The sequence below is a fragment of the Heterodontus francisci genome, chromosome 16 (genome assembly GCF_036365525.1).
Source record: "Heterodontus francisci isolate sHetFra1 chromosome 16, sHetFra1.hap1, whole genome shotgun sequence".
Classification (NCBI taxonomy): Eukaryota; Metazoa; Chordata; class Chondrichthyes; order Heterodontiformes; family Heterodontidae; genus Heterodontus; species Heterodontus francisci.
Window position 1 is genome coordinate 52,998,795 of NC_090386.1, and position 19,429 is coordinate 53,018,223.

A 19,429-nucleotide genomic window follows, 5' to 3' on the forward strand; every position below is an offset into this window, starting at 1 on the left:
ACCAGCAAGTCTTTGGCATGTGGGAGGAAACCGGAGCACCCGGAGGAAACCCACGCAGACACAGGGAGAACTTGCAAACTCCACACAGGCAGTACCCAGAATTGAACCCAGGTTACTGGAGCTGTGAGGCTGCGGTACTAACCACTGCGCCACTGTGATGATGTAATGACATGATGACGTAAATAAACACTTCCATGAACTGGCCATGCTTGGTGTCCATCTTGTCTGTTAGTGCAATCCAAATATATTACATACAGCAAGCAGCTCAGGAGGAGAATCAGGAAGAAGAGGAGGAGGAGAAATAGGAAGAGGGGAGGCAACCTAGGCAGTTCTTTCTGGTCTGGCAGTCTGTGAAGAACTCATTGAGTGCAATACCAGTAACAGCAACCATAATTCCCCAATCACCAACAGTCCCACACCTTACCTTCCCGCTGTTAATGACCATCACCGCGACCATTTGGCCACAATGCAAAAATAAAAGCCTCCACAAAATAAATATTCCAAACCATATTTATAGATCAAATCATTGTATATTGCAAACAAAAGTCAACTAATCACCTTTGTGCATTCCTTTAGTGCCTGCCTTCCATGTGCCTTTGTCTGTCCTACTGTTCCCGTGCAGTACTACCCCTGTGGCTGCAGCATGGCTGGTGAAAGGCGACTAACTTTCAATGGAAGAGACTGTAGATGGCCTTGGAGGATAACCTGGTGCAAATCTGGTCTTGAAGACCCAGCTTCAGACTGCACAATCTCAGCATGAGAGGCAGCAGTCTGGGCTGGCTGACTGATGGGCAACAGCAAGGGTGCTGGCAGAGTGACAGGCGTGGGAGATTGGAGTGCTGTCATCCTGAGAGAGGACATCAGGTTTATGATCCATGAAGCCACTGCCACTCCCCCAGGACTGTGCCTCAGCAATCCAAGCTGTGGACAGATTGCTGGACTGCTGTGACATCCCGCAAGTTCCTTTGCACACTGTAATCCACAGCCATGCTGACAGCAGTCTGAGCTTGCATGACTTCAGTCTCAGCTTCTGCTCCAGCACTCAGACTTCTAATAGAAGCTGCTTGTGCTGCAATAGTAGCTAGAATATTGGCCATCAAACTGTGCATCATGGTTGGATCTAAGTGTGTGGTGATGGAGTTGGCCACCACTTCCATTATGGAAAAGATGGTCCCTCCGCACAAAACCTTGTGCCAAGTTGGTGCCAGACGCCTCCATGCTTCTTGACATTGAATGCAGGCTTTCTAACAAGCTTTCCTATGCACAAAGTATTTTGTTGTGTACACCCATCACCCTTCTTCTGTACGTGGTTCCATCGAGAGCTCATCTGAGTCCTCTGCAGCAGAACTTGTGTGTGAATTTCCTATCTGGTAGGCTGCAACCTGCGCTATCCTTACCCCCTGCCCTGGTTACAGGTCACTCATGTCCAATGTCTCACCACACACAGATCTAGCCTCTAGGCTAGCTTCTAAGTTACATGCAATGTCAGTATCTGAGCTGGTGGCTGTGAAATCAAGTGATGGTGTTTCTTTATCTTCACTGTCTTCTTGCCGTCCACTCGCTGGGTGGCCAGGTTGCACTTTTTGGGTATCTGAAAGTAGAAAAATACAAAGGTAAGATTGTGGTGCTGGGAGCAGGGGAGGTACAGAAGTAAGAGATGCTCACACCGTCAGAGATACCATCATCTTCAATAGTTTCAGCATTGCCGTTGTCCATGGCCTCAGTAATGAGCATCCCAATAATGGCCAGCACTGTCTCCTCCTTGTTGTGCATCACCTTGCCTGCAAGAGAGAAGAGGGAACTGTGTCAATGTCATGCAATCTGTTTGGGTGAGCTGGCTATCATGTTTAAATATCTGCAAGCTGTGAGATGTGGGTGTGAGGCTTGCAGTAGTGCAAAGTGTGTGACGGTGAGGTGGAACAAATGAATGTCAGGTATGAGTCCTGACTGATAGAGAATGTTAGTAGGTGAGTGATGAGTGTGTGGTGCATTGAGTAATGTCCGAGGCTCGTGGTGCAGTTGGTAGGATATGACATTTGAAGATTCATTCACTGATCTGACCACTCGTATCAGGTCTTTGAAAATTTTACAGCACTGTAATCAGGTCCTCAGGGCTGATGCCTGGCAGTGACCTCTAAGACTATCTGTTCCCAATTCTTTTTGTTTATTCATTCATGGGATGCAGGCATCACTGGCCAGGCCAGCATTTATTGCCCATCCATAATTGCCCTTGAGAAGGTGGTGGTGAGCTGCCTTCTTGAACCGCTGCAGTCCATTTGGGGTAAGTACACCCACAGTGCTGTTAGGAAGGGAGTTCCAGGATTTTGACCCAGCGACAGTGAAGGAACGGCGATATAGTTCCAAGTCAGGATGGTGTGTGACTTGGAGGGGAACTTGCAGGTGGTGGTGTTCCCATGCATTTGCTGCCTTTGTCCTTCTAGTTGGTAGAGGTCGCGGGTTTGGAAGGTGCTGTCTGAGGAGCCTTGGTACATTGCTGCAGTGCATCTTGTAGATGGTACACACTGCTGCCACTGTGCGTCGGTGGTGGAGGGAGTGGACATTTGTCGATGGTGTGCCAATCAAGCAGGCTGCTTTGTCCTGGATGGTGTCGAGCTTCTTGAGTGTTGTTGGAGCTCCACCCATCCAGGCAAGTGGAGAGTATTCCATCACACTCCTGACTTGTGCCTTGTAGATGGTGGACAGGCTTTGGGGAGTCAGGAGGCGAGTTACTCGCCTCGGGATTCCTAGCCTCTGACCTGCTCTTGTAGCCACGGGATCTATATGGCTACTCCAGTTCAGTTTCTGGTCAATGGTAGCCCCCAGGATGTTGATAGTGGGGGATTCAGCGATGGTAATGCCGTTGACTGTCAAGGGGAGATGGTTAGATTCTCTCTTGTTGGAGATGGTTATTGCCTGGCACTTGTGTGGCGCGAATGTTACTTGCCCCTTATCAGCCCAAGCCTGGATATTGTCCAGGTCTTGCTGCATTTCTACACGGACTGCTTCAGTATCTGAGGAGTCACGAATGGTGCGGAACATTGTGCAATCATCAGCGAACATCCCCACTTCCGACCTTATGATTGAAGGATGGTCATTGATGAAGCAGCTGAAGATGTTGGGCCTAGGACACTACCCTGAGGAACTCCTGCATTGATGTCCTGGAGCTCAGATGATTGACCTCCAACAACCACAACCATCTTCCTTTGCGCTAGGTATGACTCCAGCCAGCGGAGGGTTTTCCCCCTGATTCCCATTGACCTCAGTTTTGCTAGGGCTCCTTGATGCCATACTCGGTCAAATGCTACCTTGATGTCAAGGGCAGTCACTCTCACCTCACCTCTTGAGTTCAGCTCTTTTATCCATGTTTGAACCAAGGTTGTAATGAGGTCAAGAGCTGAGTGGCCCTCGTGGAACCCAAACTGAGCCTCACTGAGCAGGTTATTGCTAAACAAGTGCCGCTTGATGGCACTGTTGATGACACCTTCCATCACTTTACTGATGATTGAGAGTAGACTGATGGGGCGGTAATTGGCCGGGTTGGACTTGTCCTGCTTTTTGTGTACAGGACATACCTGGGCAATTTTCCACATTGCAGGGTAGATGCCAGTGTTGTAGCTAGACTCGAACAGCTTGGCCAGGGGCGCGGCAAGTTCTGGAGCACAGGTCTTCAGTACTATTGTCGGTATATTGTCAGGGCTCATAGCCTTTGCAGTATCCAGTGCCTTCAGGCGTTTCTTGATATCACGTGGAGTGAATCGAATTGGCTGAAGTCTGTCATCTGTGATGCTGGGGACTTCAGGAGGAGGCCGAGATGGATCATCAACTCGGCACTTCTGGCTGAAAATTGTTGCAAATGCTTCAGCCTTATCTTTCGCACTGTTGTGCTGGGCTCCCCCATCATTGAGGATGGGGATATTTGTGGAGCCACCTCCTTCAGTTAGTTGTTTAATTGTCCACCACCATTCACGGCTGGACATGGCAGGACTGCAGAGCTTAGATCTGATCCGTTGGTTTTGGGATCGCTTAGCTCTGTCTATCGCATGCTGCTTACGCAGTTTGGCATGCAAGTAGTCCTGGGTTGTAGGTTCACCAGGTTGACACCTCATTTTGAGGTATGCCTGTTGCTGCTCCTGGCATGTCCTCCTGCACTCTTCCACTCTTCATTGAACCAGGGTTGGTCTCCTGGCTTGATGGTAATGGTAGAGTGGGGGATATGCCGGGCCATGAGGTTACAGATTGTGGTTGAGTACAATTCTGCTGCTGCTGATGGCCCACAGCGCCTCATGGATGCCCAGTTTTGCATTGCTAGATCTGTTCGCAATCTATCCCATTTAGCACGGTGATAGAGCCACACAACACGATGGACGGTTTCCTCAATGTGAAGGCGGGACTTCATCTCCACAAGTACTGTGCGGTGGTCACTCCTACCAATACTGTCATGGACAGAAGCATCTGCGGCAGGCAGACTGGTGAGGACGAGGTCAAGTATGTTTTTCCCTCGATTTGGTTCCCCCACCACCTGCCGCAGACCCAGTCTAGCAGCTATGTCCTTTAGGACTCGGCCAGCTTGGTCAGTAGTGGTGCTACCGAGCCACTCTTGGTGATAGACATTGAAGTCCCCCACCCAGAGTACATTTTGTGCCCTTGCCACCCTCAGTGCTTCCTCCAAGTGGTGTTCAACATGGAGGAATACTGAGTCATCAGCTGAGGGAGGGCGGTAGGTGGTAATCAGTAGGAGGTTACCTTGCCCATGTTTGACCTGATGCCATGAGACTTCATGGGGTCCGGAGTCGATGTTGAGGACTCCCAGGACAACACACTCCCTACTGTATACCACTGTGCCGCCACCTCTGGTGGGTCTGTCCTGTCGGTGGGACAGGACATACCCGGGGATGGTGATGGCAGTGTCTGGGACATTGGCTGTAAGGTATGATTCCGTGAGTATGACTATGTCAGGCTGTTGCATGACTAGTCTGTGGGACAGCTCTCCCAACTTTGGCACAAGCCCCCAGATGTTAGTCAGGAGGACTTTGCAGCGTCGACAGGGCTGGGTTTGCCGTTGTCGTTTCCGGTGCCTAGGTCGATGCCGGGTGGTCTGTCCAGTTTCATTCCTTTTTATTGACTTCGTCGCGGTTATGTACCTTCTGATAATGTGTCTGTCGGGCCTCCTGCCCCCCTTCAGATACAGGATATCTCTCCTCCTTTGCACCTCGTCCATCGAGGTCTGCAGTGCAGCAAACCAGTCTCTCCCATGTTGTCCCATTTTTCTGTCTCTCCTGGGGTCCGATTCAGCTCCCACAAGACTGCCAGTACCTGCTCCAGCCACAATGCACTTCCCCTTTAAGAGGTGCAGTTTAGCTTTAAGCAGTTTTGGCTCACTTTAACTGGTGCTAGCCACTCGCGATATTGACCCCCAGTTCAGGTGTCCAGCTAATCAACAGCATTGTTAGCGCTGGCTGGAACGCTGCAGTCATGTAAAACAGCAGGCAGCATGAAGTTGGTATGCTGCCTGTGTTCCGGTCAATGGGTATGGGTTAATCACGCATCGCAATCTCTGTGCCTGGTTTTGAGGGTTATCAAATATAGCCCCCATTGTTTGTGTAATGAGTTATTAAGTTTTGCCATTGTGCTTTCTATTTCCATTTGCAGAATACTGTGAGTAGCACAAGCTACATATCAGATGCCCTAATACCAGTATTCTAGTAACTAGTTAAATTTAACTTATAGTTTGATGGCTATTAAAAAATTAAGACCTGAATTTAAATTTGAGGAACAATATAATTAAACTGTGAACAAATACATAATAAAGGGAACAAAAGAGTTAAGTAATGATGTATTGTGCAGTATCCGATGTTGATGGTAAAACTGAACAGGAAGTATGCACTTTCTGTCCAGCCATGTGACAGTGAAAATGAGTTGGCCAGACCACTGACATTTGGCTGACAAAGGCATGAGTGGGATGCACAATTTTAAAACTCTTTACTCGTCGTAATGCAAGTTCACATTAAAAAATGCTGCAGTGGCTGTTTTATTTTTGGTCGAGACATAAGATAATTTTTATTTTCAACCTTTTGCTTTAATCTTACTACAATACTTCCTGGAACACAGCATATGTCTGAATTCAAACAGAGAGCTTTAAGAGAAGATTTAGGAAAAAGCACCAGGTTCTGACCTAATTAAAAATCCTCCCACTTGTGTTTTAGAAAGGAAATTAAGATTATTCCTTATAATCTTGTTGACTGCGTCAAGTCATAGGCCAGACAATCTAGTGTAAAGTTGTTGGAAATGCTTTCTCTCTTGGTTTACTAAAAACACAAATGCAATCTCATTTATACTGACCAAGTGCCATGTTGTCATAAGAATCCCTATCTCTGTCATGTAGCAAAACATGATACTGAGCACTGTTCCCCTTTACCCCTCATTAAACTGCAATCATTCCTTCTACTTCAAACATAATTCATTAACATATTATACAGTGTAGTTTGTGTTTAATTCAAAAGTAATTTTAATGGCTTTAAGGCATTCCTTTAAATAAAACTTTTCAGATCCAAGCAGGCTATAGATGACTCTACCTGGACTATTTTTAGTCTGGAATATTGAATTTCGTCATCCCAGACCTCTGTGTCAAACAAGCAGGAGCATCATTCCCCTTCCAGACAGTTATGTCCGCTACTGTACAACGAAGCAAGTCATGAGGCTGCTTGTTGTCCCTGGACACCCAAACATCTGATCAACATAGCTAACATTACAGTTATATCATGGGTATATTCATGTGCTTGATTTGATGTTGAATGATTAAGTTGCTATGGTCAAAGGTTACAGATATTTACACAGATGAGTATCTGGTTATAGGTTGCATACCAAAAAATATTAGAAGTAACTGGAAAGATCAGTAATGAGTGAATTCACATGCTGAACCCAAAAGTAAAACCGGAGAATATAACTGCACATGCAGACATGTGCAAATACATAAACACAGGAGTATGTATCTTTCTGATATATTTTCTCTGACCTGTAAGTAAAAGTCTAGCTACTTGTGGGCCATTAGTTTAGGTAGGACTTTCTACCATTTTCATATGAGCTAATTATAAAATCATCAATTTCTGTGAAATGGTTTCTTTCTAACATGTCAAGGGCAATAAATGGGTGGCCCAAATGGTTTTTTCAGGGTGCAGAAATGAAGATTTGTAAGTCAGTAAGTCTTGGATATCTTCAATGGACAAGAGTATTTCCTATCAAAATTAAGTGATTTTGAGATGTTCCTAAATATCTTGCCTAGGATTCTTCTAAAGCTATTGTATTTCTCGTTGATGAAGCAACGATGGCCAGGCTAGAAGAGATGCTACATATTTGTCACCTCATTCCTATATAGTCAGAATTCCATTGAGTAGAATCTGGTCTTTTGAGGGCTAATTACAATATCCATGTGTCCTTTAATCATAAACTGAATCTGAATCACAGAAAACTATGTGTGGTGAAATAGGAGAGGACTACAGAACATTTGAAATTCTAAATATTCCTTATCTATTAATTTAAATCAAGGCAGAAAGGTGGATAGACAGATATATTTAAATGAATATTAATCATTGAAACAAAATGTTTCTGAATGAATCAATAATTAGTCAAATTATTGCTACAGTTATGATTGTGTCTACATGACAAAACTGATTTCTCCATGTGCTCTACCTTTTTCTCCTCCTTTAAGACACTCTGTAAAACCTACCTCGCTTATGTGAAACACCTTGGGACATTTTACTATGTTAAAAGGCGCTATTATAAATGCAAGTTGTTATGGTTATATTAACACAGCCAATGCATTAAGTTAACATATATATAAAAAGTATGACATTTGCTTGAATTGAGATTGTGATGCAGTCTCAAATACTATTGCTGTGATGTATAGCTTTAAGTCAACTCTTGAGACTTTATGCCACACTGATACCTCATTAGTCTCAAACACTTTCAGGGAATGCAATTAAACCTGATTCCAGTGTAATCTGTACAGTAACTAGTTGTAACTGAAAGTAAGTTTCACTTCAACTTTCTACTTTTTTGGGGATGGGAGGGTGTGTGGTAAATGTATGTTCCAACAGGGTCTTGATGGTACTAATTTAAAATACATCAATTTTTGTAAATTCTCATTAACTCACAACGAAAACATTTTTCTATCGAACCCTGAAATCGTTCTTTTTTCACAGATCCATTGTTTTGAAATCAATGTTCCTTCAATAGCTGGGTGGAAAGTCACTTCATTCTATGGAACTAGCACATTCAGAGATGCATTGAATATACGGATAAATTCACTAACTGCCACCCTCCCAGCAGACTCAGTGCACAGCTAGGAATTAAGGCTACAATGTAGCAGCATGGCTGCTCTGAACCATGTTCCTTTGAGCGAGGCTCCATCTTGGCAGCATGGCATCAGTTAATTTACTCAAAAGTAGCTGGAACCTTATTAGTCAGCAAAATGATTTGACTTAAATGTTCAACAGTCTGTGATTAGCAAATGCACATTCGTGTGACTCAATTTGAATTCAACTCCAAGAGAACACAGTTTAATTTACATCATGAAATCTTCTGTAATAACATACTGTGCAGAAATACATAATTTCCCATAAACCATTTGGAGATAATGAAACCACAAAATTTCTTTCCTGCCAGAACCCAGAGTTTGCTGCTAGATAGTAATGAATACAGTGTACATCCTAGTTGAGTTTGGTGTTACATACCATGGCTAGCAGTTTATTGTCTCAAATTGAATAAAGCTGCCCTGACATTGTGTTTCACGCCTGGGATATTGTGAAAAGCCTTTCAGTGAAGGAGGAAATAGCCAGAATTTCACAAGTTACAGAGAGAGAGACCTTCATCTCAAATCAATTTCAATTTGGTCAAGGACAAAGTACAAACCTTTCTTGCTTGTACCAGTGTTCCACTGCAGTTTGTCTTCCTCACTGCTAACAAGTAATTTTCCGTTATGAGTCATCCACTTATCCTTTGTTTCTTTTGTGGTTGAATGACACTGGGCAGCTAAAAAGAACTAACTTCTCAGCTCCATAATAAACTGGTATCATCTGGAAAACAATGGGTGGACTTTTTAAAACTGCGATCAGTCATCAGCATTACACCCTGCAATTAGTTTGTCTGGGACTCTTAACTGCTTCCTCATTCCCATCAGCTCTCTTGTCATGAGATTGTTTTGATTTCATCCAGTGGTACCTAACAATGACTTTCAAGCTGCATTTACCTTTATCAAAAATGAAGCACTTTGGTGCTACAGGGCAATGACAGATGATACAAAACTCATATAATGCTTTACTAATGTTTCAAATATTACCTCATAAAACAAGGCACAACTCTGCTTTTCTATTGCAAACTACAATTTGTATTCGTTGCTAAAGACTTAGCTCCTAAATTCAGCTCATCCTTGAGCAGTTGCATTACAGGAAATTAAAAAAAAAGAACTATAATGAAACCACTTCACTGTTGTAGACTGTCTAATCTCACCAATAACATACAGTGGGGCAATCATGTCATGCAGCTGCTGTAGCAGAAGAAGACAGCTAAATAGAAAAGAAAGAACTTGCATTTATATAGCGCTGCTCAGAACCTCAGGACATCCCAAATAAATTTACAGTACAATAAGAACAATAATATAGATTTTTTTGCTGTTACATATTCCAGTTATGCTCAGAGAATTTCCATTTTTTTTTATTATTCTGGTGTTAAACTTCAGTGGGTAGATTTTTTGCTTTGGTGCAATCAAGAAATTGTGCCCGAAAGATGCCTGAAATTGCACTGATTAGGCTGCAGTTCAGGTTTCTAATAAAATTTATTTGCATAATCACAAATGTAAGATCTTCATACCATCAGGCAACATAATAAAAGTAATCATTTTTTTCTTTTCTTCGATTATGAAGTACTCCTTGATGTATTAAGAGTGGTGACAGGGTGCACTTTTATTAATACAGCTGAAAATGGGTTTATCGTCAAAAATAAGCATTTTTAATAAGAGTATCCAGTTCACCTGTGAGTAACCTGATTTGAAATCACTGAAAATGACTTTAAAAAACTATACTGGACCATTTACTGGTTCCATTGGTGTACATGAGTCAGTTTCTTAGTAAATTAAATATGTTTTGACGTGAAAAATTATGCCTACTAGTACCTGTGTGCCTAAGAAACTGAGCACAATTTCAGGAGCCTTCCCTAACTCACGCAATTGGCAGAATCTTACAATAGCGACCTGGGGGCATGGCAAGCTTTATGGGTGGGGCCTATGCAGGCGAATTGAATCTTAAACCAGTGTAAAAGGTTACAGAAAGCACGAACATTAGTAGTTTTGGGCATAACTTGTTTGCATTTACCCTGATCTTTTGCACCAGATTTGTCTGGATCATGCTGTTATTGCTAACGGAAATGAGCAGAAACGCTACCCCATGATGTAATACTTGTGGATTGCTGCAAGATAGAAAGATGTAAAGAATATAATACAGTTTTTAACTTTATTGCGAGCTTAACTTGTTTGTTATCCTATCCATATAGGATGTTGCATATTTCTGACAACACCATTTTGAACATTAGGATTTTTTTCTGTTGTAAGCAGCTGCTTGATAGATCTAGCAATGAACTTTCACCAGCCTTACCAGGAAGGTCACCTGTGGCTCTATCATATAGCTTTCTTTGTGCAGCTACTTTCCTGGTGCAGATACAGGTATACTTGCAAACCTAGGCCAAGTGCAGGATCAGTGTGGAGTGTACATGGAGGATGAGCTGCTGCTGCATTGTGGCAGATCTTACAGTTGAACCTAACACAGTGCATTCTAAGTGATTTTGCGAATCACGTAGCAATGATTTGAAGTAGTATTATTGGCCACTTTAAGCAATAATTTATTTACTCTTGACTCTGCTCACTTGCTTTGGTGTATGAAGCCAACTGCAAAATTAACAAATGAAAATTGTTCACCACTTTTTTCACTTTTTATTACTGAAGACTTTTTGAACTTTTATTTTTACCTCCTTGCTTTACTCTTCCTGACTATGTCACTGTTTCTTGCTCCCACATAATTTCTCCTTCAACCTGACTTCTGAATTGGTCAAAAATTAAGACAAATTGAAGTGGAGCGATAGGGTTTTGAGACATATGCAGTTTCCTTCCTTTTTATAAAGATTTGTGTATGATTCCTTTAAGTGCCAAGTCACAAACTGTATCAAAAGATTAATGACATAAATTCTGATGACTAAAATCAAACTGGAGTGGTCATTTTCTAAATTTACCCTACTGGCAATGAGAAGCTTCACCCACTGCCAGCACAGATCATAAATTTGTGTATTACTTTCCAATAATTTAAATCAATGGTCAAAAAAAGTGCACTGTGTCCTGAATTTCCAACCTCCATGGACACGATGTTCAAACATTTCTCTTTAAACTCTGTACTAAGTAAATGACATATGTGTAATCTGCTTTTATATTTCAGTTATTTAATGAGAATTGATTACAAACTTTTTCCAATGAGGTCATGTGAAGCAATTATTGGGAAACTGATTACAGTTCAGATTTTCACAGGGGTGAGCTCTTATTTGGTATGGAAACAGGTTTCCTCTCCATTTAGAGCCAATAGGGGTGGGAACAGAGGTGGGCTAGATGAAGTGTGGGACTCATTTGGGCACCTCATGGCAGCCATCACATTAGGCTGCTGGTTGTCCTGAAGGAGAGCTCTGTGGTATGTGCCAAAGCCTTCCACTGTATGAGAGGGAAGTGAGATGTCACAGGGGGGCCGGAGTCCTGGCATCCAGGGCAGGGCTGCCCCTCACTTCATCGAAGCCGACCTGGATCTAATATTGGATACTGTGAGAAAGAGAAGGGAGGTCCTCTTCCCGGAGGGTGGTAGGAGGAAGCCACCAGCTGAAACCAAAGAGACCTGCAGGAGGAGGCCACCTCGTCATGCAGCAAGGGCAACTCTCTGTTCAGCATCATCTCCTTCTGCCTCCAATTCCTCCTTCTTTCTTACCTCCTGCTTCTGCTCCTCCCTGGATGATCTGTCTCCTTCCTCATCATCCTCAAGGTGCACAACTCTTTGGAGGGCCATGTTATGAAGAGCACAGTAGATTACCATAATGACCAAGAACCTTGCAGGAGGGTATTGGAGGGCACCACCCAACCGGTGCAAGCATTGGTTGTATCACCTCTGTGCTTCTGTTTGGGGTTCCTGTACAGGAATCAGTAGTCATCTCTTCAAGTGATATCCCTTGTCCCCTAGGATCCATCCACACACTTTGGGGGTTGGAGAGAAGATCTGAGGCAGCCTGGACTGGCGGAAGACGAAGGAGTCATGGTAGCTGCAAAGAAAGCAAGCACACACATGGAGGAAGTTCTTACAAACGCAAAATACTGCGATGCTAGAAACCTGAAATAAAAACAAAAAGTGGTGGAAATACTCAGCAGGTCTGGTAGCATCTGTGGAGGGAGAAACAGAGCTACTAGACCTGCTGAGTATATCCAGTGATTTCTGTTTTTATTTATTATTGGAGGAAGCTCTTGTTGTGGTCACAGACCAATTGGAGGTTGAGGAAGTGGAAGCTCTTCCTGTAGATGGATCTTACTGGCCGTTCGCTGGGTGCCTTGATGGCCACATGGGTAAAATCGATGAAGCCCTGCACGTTAGGGAAATCTTGCGATGGAGGAGAAAACCAATACCCTCTGTGTCTGTGAGCCTGTGTCTGATATTCAGTGAATGTGCTGTTCAGCTTTAACAAAGTGTGCAACAGTGACCAGTGAGACATTCAGCCCCTCAAGCCTGTTCGATAATTTGGTTGGAATAATATTTCTATTTGATAATTTACTTTTTTTTTGAGAAACCTAGATGTGGGTCCATAATTGAAAAGAAGATGAATAAAGAAATGAGAGAGTGGGGAAGAATGAGGAAAGCATAAAACAAATAGGTTGGCAACCTCCTCAGAATGCTGCAACATTCACATAGCATTTAACAGTGGCAATGAAAGGTAGGCATATAAGATCCTGAAGGGTCTTGACAGGGTGGATGTGGAAAGGATGTTTCCCCTTGTGGGAGATTCTTGAACTAGGGGGCACTGCTTAAAAATAAGGGGTCACCCATTTAAGACAGAGTCGAGGAGAAATTTTTTCTCTCAGAGGATCGTGAGTCTTTGGAATTCTCTTCCTCAAAAGGTAGTGGAAGCAGAGTCTTCGAATAGATTTAAGGCAGAAGTAGATAGATTCTTGATAAACAAGGGGGTTGAAGGCTATCGGGGGTAGGTGGAAATGTGGAGTAATCAGTTCAGCCATGAACTTATTGAATGGCAGAGCAGGTTCGAGGGGTTGGGTGGCCTACTCCTGCTCCTAATTTGTATGTTTGTATGCAGGTAGTATGGCTGTCAATTGAATAAAATCTAACACCTGTTATCACAGCCACTCATTGCCACATTTTAGCTGGAAAATATTAGAACTGTAAGTCTCAGAGTAAACAGGAGCAGTAAAATAAAATGATTGCTTTACACAAGTTTGAGTCTGACAACTTTTAATATCTAGTGATAATGCCAGATTTGGTATGTTTTTGCTCCAAGTCAATATACTTGCATAAAGTTCCAGTGTCTATTGAGCCACAAGATTGCATGTTTAATTTCACTTTGTTGCAAAGTGCAAAATAGTCCCCGTCACAACTCTTATTTTTATCTTTCTCTAAATTACTTTTACTTTATTTAAACTCTACTTTGTCTAAATCCTTCTCTCACTCTCTGTCTCAACATCTCACTTTCTCTGTCTGAACATCCCTTGTTCTTTCTAAATTTCCTTCTTGCACAGTCTCAAATTCCCTCTCACTCTAATGGAACTTTTCTTATTCTGTCTAAACTTCTCTCCTTCTCATTTGATGTTCTCTGTCTTGCTGAACTTGTCCATCTGTCTGCCTGGGCTTAGCCTTTCCTATGTGATGAAATACTGTTGGATTTGGGTTTGTTCTATGTGGAACTGGATTCAAGTGAACTGAGCAGCAAAGGAGAGATGTTGATGGCAGCAGCAAACATCAGGAGGGCGGGCAAAAAATCTGATTATAACTCAGGCTGGGTCCTAAGGATGCCGTGCAGTATATTTCATTTGCAACACATGACAAGTAATCCACATTTTATCACAGAATCCAGACTGATAAACAGCATAAAGTGGCAAAAAAGGCATTCAGCTCCTCAGCACACTCAATGCAACAAATTGCACATAAACTGACCTTTGTTGAACTTTACCTGATATATGGGTTTAAATCCCGCTCACTAAAATTTGTTAATAATGGGTTAGTTCCTCTAAAGCTGTGTGTTATTTTCACTTAAAACTCTCTTGAAGTGGGTTAACATGCATTAAATAGCTCTTAGAACATTCACCATAAATCCTGCAGCCAGTAGGTTCAACGCGTTAGCTTTAAAAGAAGTTAATCTGAGTCTCCCCGCCTCTCCCCAACGATGGATAAATTCCAAAATATCTAATCCATAAAATGTATATAACTATACCTTAAAAATAACGTTTTGAAAGGTTAGGCACCCCAGACTTCCAACATCTAGTTGGAGGAGGGGTGTAAAAATGTTCAGGGTGTCAAGAATATCTCTTGCAGAGAATGTCTTTGAAGGACAGAGTTTGTTTATCAAGATTACCAAATCCATAGCAGGTGAAAAGCTTGAGCCAGAGCCAAGTAGCTACCTGTACTACTGACTGAGGTCAACAGTGTAAATTTTTGGGTTCAGCTAAATGGCTGTGGATCAGCCTAGGGTGAACGTGACTCAAAATGAGAATTAATGCTTGGTTACTCATTCCTCGTGATTGTGGAGTAGCGGTTTAATCAGAAACTAATACAGAACTTAGTACCAATAACAGTAAGCATCTGCCCCATGTCAATGACACATATAGTTAAATTCAATTCTTCACAAGTTTCAGTATGTTCTCTCGGGCATAAGTTGATTTTAAAGGATGGTCCCAGAATATAGGTTCTACTGAATGCTTTGCTACTGATGGTGACCCCGGGACCAGAGTTTAAATCAATATGAATAAGACTGAGAGGAATGCGGTCAAACTTGCAACTAAATGGTAGAAATGTTCTGTTTACCTTTGTTAGCCCTTCCCTCTCACATATCAATTTTTTTGAAGTCTTGCTGGTTCTCTTTCAAAATGATTCCTTCATTTTCTACCACCACCTCATACCACAACAACCCCCCGCCCACATCCTCACCAGCCATTTTTGTCCCCTGCCCTGAAGGCATGTTTTATCCTGGGTTATGATTCTATGGGGATTGGTTGGCTTCCAGTACCTTGCCCATGTAGCCATTCTTCAAAAGTGCTTCAAGATAATGAATGTCACAGGCGATTCAACTGTGAAGTATATCAGAGCCAAACTCCTTGGGCTGGATCTTAAGTGTCCCCCGCCGATCTTGGTGGCAAGCTCAAAAAATGACGGCCCGCAGACCAAAGAGACTCCGCAATCTCAAGCGTGGCGGCTCATTTAAATAGCCGGGGCAGCCTGCCCCCCACCCCACCCCGGCAATCACGTGGAAGGGGCTGGCTGTTTGTCCCCGGCAATGGCGTAAGCTGCCTGTGTGTAGGGGCTGGCGCCATTTTTAAAAGGCAACCAGCCCTGCCCCCTAATTTAATTTTTTGAACACATACCCCCCCAAAATTAAATGAATAAATTTCTTATGCCCCTTTCCCAACCCCCAATAAAGATTACATTAAATATTTGTCTTCCCCCCCCCCAAAACTCTTACCTTTTACACCTGACCTTCCCCCACAAACTGTGCAAAGTTTTAAGTTCAACCCTTCCCACCATCCCCCACACCCATTACATGCATTTGACCCCGTCCCACCCCCTCCCACACTGAAAATCTTACCTCCTCCCCACTCCCCACCAGTGTCGCACCGTCTTTCCTCAGATGGGGATTTGAAGGGACAGGAATGTCGGCCACCACATTGAAGTTTGCAGCGGGCCCTCAAGATTGCAGGTAAGTCTAAGTTAATTTATTCATTTGAATATTTTAATTGACATCCCGTCGCCCAATGGCAGGGGGGCCACCACGGAGCCTCACCACCGCCGCGAGGATCCATGGCGGGCCTCATCCAGACCCATCTTCAGGCACCCCCCTCTGCCACGGAGGCCAACACCAGGGGACAACAAGATTCAGCCCCATGAGATTCATTTTACCTTTCAATAATGATGTGAAGCAGGACACCCATTTTCCATCCCGCCTGATTTTCCTTTCCACTGAAGGCAAAGGAAAGCTAAATCAGATAGGTTTGTATAATGGGTGGTTGATCCAAAATTGCCAATTTTACATGATCAGCAAAAAGTTAAGATGACCTCCAAAATGTTTTCACCTGGCAGCTGTACATGCACCTTTTTCAACATAAGGTAGTGGGTAGCAATTAAGCACAGGAATATCTGTTGATATTTTTCACACCTTAGCATGACAGTAAAGACTAAAATTCTACTAGGGTGAAAACTCAACCACACAAATGATAGATTTGAGTTGTATTTGCTGCCAGGATGTGGGCTGACCCTGGTGTAGTTTCTGAGATCTGCTAAATTTGTTTAATAATTTTAGCCCTTGATGATGGTCCTCATTTGAAAAGCCTTGGGAACAAGTTTTGTTTTTAAAAGAAGGAAGCTTGCAGAGTTTAGAACTTATTTGCAGGCAGTGAGGACAGTGCCTAATCCTGTGCAGCAAATGGTGGGTCAGTTGGAGGAGTCCAGTTCGCCCATCTACAGTGCATCTCGTTATATGCACCATATTGCAGTCCACTTGTGATACCAGGCAGATTTGTATTGGAAGTCCCCAGTCTGCGCTTTTCCTATGGATGCTGAAAGTACTACTATGAAGTTTGAAGATCCATCTCAAGATTTAACTGCCATGAGTCTCATATTAACACACAACAGTCAACACCTTACACATTTTCCCCACTCAGATAGCACCTCAGATCTAGAAGCAGCACTAGATTAGAATTAAGAATTCACACACTGCCACCAAAGTGAAAGTACAGTGGTAAGAGGTCCAAGGACATATAAGCTGTGGGTTTTGATGAAACTTATGGCTAAAGTTGTGAGTGCAGGCATTGTTCTTGGCAAGGTTTGGATGTGGCTTCAATGAGTTAACATGCATGCATGAGTTGATTCTCATATGACATGTTAGTGAAATGGCCGGAGCAGGGGGAGGGAAATATACCCACAACTGTTGGTATAGTGGCCAGATGTGGTAACCAGGAGGTCTTCTGCCTCAGTTTGGTATGTGTATTGCCAGGAAAAGGTTCTCCTCTCATCCCCTTCAGGCTACTGCTGCTCCTTGGGCAAATGCATGTAGGAGGATCTCTGTCTATATCCCTAGGTTTCTTAGCACCGATGGGCAGGTGCCATTCATTTCCAGTGCTGTCTTATCAGCTCGAACTTTGCTGGTTCCTCCTTCGCCTTTCCTTCCAAAAAGTAAAGATAGAGGGGAATCTTGAAAGTGGATTTACTTTCCGTCCTATTTGAAAGTAGGAGATAAGGCAACATACAACTAATAGCATAGACAGATGGTAAAGTAGTTGACAAAGCAAAAAAAAAATTGAAAATCGGTGGAGAAACATTGGGCAGAATCTTCCCAGCCCTGTGGTGGGCTTGGAGGTGGGGGAGCCAGGAAAATAGAGGCGAGCCACAACGGGACAGCTCCCTAACACATTCCTTCTGCCAGAGAACTTTCCCAGGGACAGGATAGGAATCGGATTGGCTACCCGTGGCAGGCAATTACACTCGTCAAGGCCCCAATTAGGGGTAAATTTGCAGCCTCACCAGCATTTTGCCACTGGGGGAGTGGTCTCCTGCCACGCACAGAGGCCATCAGCTCAATGGAGGTAGCCATGCTGCAGCAGGCTGGGGGTCATTGGAACCAGAGACTCCATGCCCCATTGATGGGACCCCGATTATGAAAGACCGCAATCTCATCCACACCCAAACCAGCGGAAGGTTTTCTCCTCCATCCCTATGGATCTGCAGCACTAGATTTTGTTTATTTCTGCACTGCTCAATGCATGCACTCCATGTTGAGGTGCCCTCATGGTCCCCAACCTGCCTCAGCTCTCCTGGTGGGGCTGCCAAGGCTCCAGAGCTGCCGGCCTTCTGATTGGGCCAGCAGCACGAGAGCCCACCTGCCCTCCTTAATTGGACGGTGAGGGCGGAGGCAGTTAATTAGGAGATTGCCTCCTGGTAGTTTATGCCACTGGTCTCGCTGCTGGTAAGTCTGAGCTAGGGACCCCTATTTGGTCCCGACAACAGGGTCCCAAGGTCCGCAGCAAAATCCAGTTCAAGGATTCTGCAAAGCTTTAAAATTTGTGCTTGGATCTTTATATGTGCTTCCACCTTTTCCCCAGTGGCAGGTTTTAATAAGATAGTAAATGACAGAAAATGAGATGTATGACTTCAACACATCATTACTGCCTCATTTAGCTACGACCACCCATTTTCATTGTCCTGCCAGAGTGGAACATTGGGTGGAGAGCAAGTGAAGTGGGTCACAGCCCCCTTTCTTTCTCCTGAATACAGCTGGAAAATTAGGCAACAAGAGAAGGAAATTTAGGCTTCATTATCAGAGCAAGTTCTTTAACTGTTGCAAATATAATAAATGCAGCATATGATTGAGTGATCGCCAGAGATACAAAAAAGCAATTTTGTTTACTCTCCCCTTTTCCACCTCCCCAAAATCAAATCGTTAAAATTATGAAAAATTATAACTTTTATATTAACATCGTTCAAGAATTGACCTCCCCACTCTTTTCAACCATCACCAACTAACTTATGATTTTAATACATTTTTAGTTTGCTTCCTACTGTGCCAATAATTATTACCAGGCAGTATTCTTTCTTCAGTCTGCCCCACCCATTCTTATAGTTTTTTTATTATTCACTTATGCAATGTATTGCCCATTCCTAATTCCCTTTGAGAAAGTAGGGCTGAGTTGCATTCTTGAATGCTGCGGTTCTTGTGTTGAAGATACAGCCACAGTGCTGTTAGAAAGGAAGTTCCAGGATTTTGGCCAAGTGACAATAAGGCAGTATATTTCCAAGTCACACACCATCCTGATTTGGAACTATATCACCGTTCCTTCACTGTCACTGGGTCAAAATCCTGGAACTCCCTTCCTAACAGCACTGTTGGTGTACTTCACCCCAAGGACTGCAATAGTTCAAGAAAGCAGCTCACCACCACTTTCTCAATGGCAATTAGAGATGGACAATAAATGCTAGCCTAGCTAGCGACACCCACATCCCCTGACCGAATAAAAAAAAGTATGACTTGGACGGTAATCCTGTTGAATGTCAAGGGGAGGTGGTTAAACTCTCTTGTTGGAGATGGTCACTGCCTGGCAATTATGTGACATGAACGTTACTTGCCACTTATCAACCCAAGCCTGAAT

At 43.4% G+C, this 19,429-nt stretch overlaps 1 long non-coding RNA gene across 1 annotated transcript in view; it reads right to left on the reverse strand.

Moving 5' to 3' along the window:
- Nucleotides 1–12,177, reverse strand: part of LOC137378100 (uncharacterized) — a 30,323-nt gene extending 18,146 nt beyond the window's left edge. Inside the window, exons 1-2 of the long non-coding RNA XR_010976552.1 lie at nt 12,009–12,177; nt 8,908–9,071 (exon numbers count right to left, since the gene is read on the reverse strand). This is a non-coding gene — a long non-coding RNA (uncharacterized lncRNA). The remainder of the gene's footprint in view (nt 1–8,907; nt 9,072–12,008) is intronic.
- Between the last annotated feature and the right edge of the window lie 7,252 nt (nt 12,178–19,429).